The sequence below is a fragment of the Benincasa hispida genome, chromosome 6, assembly GCF_027475165.1.
Source record: "Benincasa hispida cultivar pf3 chromosome 6, pf3_genome.v1.1, whole genome shotgun sequence".
Classification (NCBI taxonomy): domain Eukaryota; kingdom Viridiplantae; phylum Streptophyta; class Magnoliopsida; order Cucurbitales; family Cucurbitaceae; genus Benincasa; species Benincasa hispida.
Window position 1 is genome coordinate 9,715,025 of NC_143483.1, and position 4,293 is coordinate 9,719,317.

Consider the following 4,293-nt stretch of genomic DNA (forward strand, 5'->3'; position numbering starts at 1 on the left):
ACCCTGAATCAGCCCTTAAGGGAGCAATTTATCTACTTACCCCTGCTTCTGGACGGAGTGAATTCCATCTTGTGTAGCTATGTTCCCAGCTCCCCAATCAGACGAATCCCCAAAATGGTAGGCTTGTTGAGTTAGTGATCTGGTCACTCTAACCTATACAAATCAAAGGACCATCCTCATAAGCAGGAGTTCACAACTCACTCAAGACTCAGGTCATATTACCTATGGTCATTCTGGTGAAATGTAAGTATCCATTATGAACGGTGTTATATAATGAGACTAAACATTTCATGGTCCGGTCTTATACAAACTCCTTTGTATAGAATATCCCCGCTCACTAACACATGAATGATCAGGATCAAATTATTTTTAGCACTTTACAATAATTGTAACACCTATAAAGCAGACCATACTCATAGTGTCATCAGGATAAGGTACCCAACCTTATCCATCTACTATTGACCATTTAGTTTATCACTTAAACATGATTCACCTGTATGTCTCCACATACATGTTTAAGTTACAATGATAACCTTGGATGTCAGTTTATTAGTTTGTGGTTAATGCAACTAAAGTATCACATATTTTATAGACAAAGTGAATAAAATATCATATATTATTAATCACATAAGAGTTTGTTCATACAATGTTTAAAAACTATAGGATTCTAAGAGATTTAAGGCATCAACCCCAACAGTTATGAACAATAATACTTAAACTCATTCGAAGTATACTTACCGCCATTGTCAGATTGAAGACACTTCCATTTTCTTTCAGTCTCCTTTTCTACCATGACATAAAACTTCTTACAAATCTCGAACATTTGGCATTTTTTCTTCAATATATACACCCAAGTTCTTCGAGTAGCATCATCAATAAAAGACAAAATAATTATTTCTACCAAGTGACTCCACTTCAATAGGTCCACAAATATCAGAATGTATTAACTCAAATTTTTCTTGCCTTCTAGTGGACTTCCTAGAAAAGGAAATTCTATGTTGCTTACCTGCCGAACAATGATCACAAGGGTCAAGAGAAAATGTTTTATCAACAGGGATAAGAGATTTATCTACAAAAAATTTAATCCTCTTATCACTCCTATGCCCTAGCCTTCGATGCCACAAATTTGGAGAATTATTTTCTTCTATTACATTCAACTCAGAAGAACATATGCTCAAGTTTGTTTTATACAAAGAGCAACATAACTCACCTCAAGCAACTATTATTGAACCTTTAGACAATTTCCACTTACCATCACAAAAGGTATGTCGAAATCCTTCTTGATCAAGGACATTTGTTGACAACAAGTTAAGGCATAAATCAAGAATATGGTGCATATTCTTTAACGTAATCATGCACCTAACACTTGTCTTCACACGAATATCATCTAACCCAACTATGCTAGTTGAGTTCTCGTTTTCCATCTTCACATTACAAAAATCACAAGATTAATAGTTCATGAAATACTCTGTTTTGGGAACACAATGGTATGAAGCACCTGAATCTACCACCTACTATGTGTTTAAACACTCTACATGATGACACTCACTGGTTGCACAAGTCAAGGTGACAACATTATCACTCTGAGAAATAATTGCTGCAGTATTTTTATCATCTTCCTCTTTTTGTGAGTCTTGCTTCTCACTTTGTTCTTTCTTCCAATGATAGCAAAACCTTTTTATATGCTCAGGCTTGTTATAATGACATGTCCTAGTCTCTTTGTCTGTAGACTTTGACCTACCTTTTGAGTTACCATGGTCTTTAGGTCCCTTACGCTTGTTTCTTCCAGGATTCTCAACAACAAGAGCATGTGAATTATCAACTCTCATATCCTTTCTTCTTAACTCTTCATTGAACATGTTTTGTTTGATAACATCTAAAGACAAAATATCTTCTGGAGCAGAGTTACTAATAGTCACAACCAAGGTTTTGCAACTGTCCGACAAAGAACTCAACAAGAACAAAGCCTGCAATTTATCATCAAAATCAAATGCAACTTATTAATAATATCCTGAATGTCACTCAAATGCTCAGAAACAAACTTGTCGCACTTCAATTTCAAATTAACAAGTTGTTTGATTAAAGAAGCTTTGTTATGTGTGGTCTTCCTTTCATAAAGGTCTTCTAATTTCTTCCATAACTCATATGGGTCAGACTCCATAGATAAATGGTTAAAAATGCTAATATCGACCAACTGCCTAATAGTCGCCAAAGTTTTTCTCTTTAACTTTTCTCAATCTCTTTCTTCCATTTTCTCTGGTTTTGTAGGTTCAGAAATTGTGCCATCTACTTTTGTGGTTGTTTCAGTTGAATCAAATAAATCTTTGCAATATAAAAAATCCCCCATCATCGGTCTCCAGATGGAAAAATCAATTGATGTCAATTTTATCATTGAACTACCTCCATCATTACTATTAAACTCTATAACAATGATTAAATTAAAACCCACTTTGATTGATAGGATCCAAACAATATAATAACAAGCCACTAGGATCTCCTCCAAAAAAACCAACCAAATAATTATTCTCCAAAACACCACAAATAAATCACAAAACAATCACCAAGCAATCAACCAACAATAGACAACAATAAACCATAAAATTCTGGAAGACTAAAAACAAAGAACACACATGAATTATATGTGAAAAACTCCTTCGATGTGAAGAGTAAAAACCACGAGACTTGTGAGAAGTCCACCCTTGTCAACTTCTCTTATTATGATAAAATTGAGGGAAAAATAACCCAAATCAGTTATACAAAAATTCACTACCCACCAATACTTTCATACATACAAGATGAAGACTTGCATTACTACAAAAACCACATTATTTGATGCTTGAAACTTTTGAGTACTTGACATTTTTATAAAAAAAAAAATTCAAGTAACATGTAAATTTGATTAAAAACGTCAAGAATAATGAAGAAAAAACGGAGGTTGACAGAATTTTTTGAATTCTTTTCCTTCCTTTTTTACTTGACGCTTTATAAATATCAGGTTATTTTTGGTTTATTAATTTGTTTTAGGGTTTCATATATTAAAGAGATAAAATTTAGGTAGGCGCCCCAATCCTCCAAATCACCTCACAACCTTTCAGATTCGATCTCTCACTCTCTCCAACACTCCACTTGACATGAACAGCGCCCCCAAACTCGCCTCCAAATCCCCAAATCACCCTAAAACTTTCACATGGTCGGTCCTTCGCTTCAATCTTCACTCACACTCATCCATTGAGAAAGAATTTGGTGTCGCTCATTCCTCGCTGCCGTGTTGGTTCGTATCGCCTCCTTCTGTAGCCGTCGTCCTTAAAATTTCTCTAGTACTGATAATTTCTAACGTTATTGTTCTTGAAATTGCTCTCGTACTTAGAATTTCTGTTCTCATTATTGTTCTGGTACTTAGAATTTGTAAATCCATTATTGTTCTCGTAGTTATTGTTTTCGTAAATTTTCTTCTGAGAATTCGTCATTGGATAGCCAGCTTTATAATTCTCCTCGTCCTCGTCGTTTCCCGCGAGAATCTCCTCCTCCATGTTGGTAATCGTTCGAGTATTTACACCGGCATTGGCATCACGATCGTATAGACCGTAAGCATTATGCGATTCGTCAAAAAATGGGGCGAGAGCCGGTATTGGTGCCAGAGATGGAGATATCTCAGGTGGAGCAAAGACCGGCGCCAGTGTAAGATTAGAAACAACCTTGTGATCCGTATGAATGAATTTGCTAAAGAATTTGTTGACTCTGGCTTCGATTTGGACAGAGGAGAGGAGGAGGATGAAGAAGTAGAAGAAGGAGAGATGGTTGAAAGTAGTGCACATATGATCAATTATTTATGAAATTAATTATAACTTTTTACCATAAACTATATCAACTAATAATAATAATAATAGACACATATTGGGCAGAAAACGAATAAACTATACTCATCTTCTTACATCTTTCTAGAAAAAAAATATAAAAATTATGAAAAAAAAAGTTTATCATGATTGAGCACTTGAGTGAGTTTTATGAACTTGTGGTTGTTTATTTATTTTTTTATAAAAATGAAATGAGATTTCTCATTGATGTTATGAAAAGAATCTAATACTCAAATGAGAAATGATATATAAGATACAAAGAATAATTGAAAAGTAAAAAAAAATGACGATACAAAAATTAAGTAGAAAAAAATGAAAGCATTCTAATTCAAGCAAATATGTTTTAAGAGTAACAATCTCCCATGAGCAAATACTTGGATATATCACAAGATGCACTCATCTTTATGCATTAAACTAGCATCACACAAATGAAAATAAA

The 4,293-nt window shown here is 34.1% G+C and overlaps 1 pseudogene; it reads right to left on the reverse strand.

Annotated features, from left to right (window-relative positions):
* Window positions 1–3,087: 3,087 nt before the first annotated feature.
* LOC150035407 (uncharacterized) lies at window positions 3,088–3,815 on the reverse strand (annotated as a pseudogene).
* Window positions 3,816–4,293: the final 478 nt, after the last annotated feature.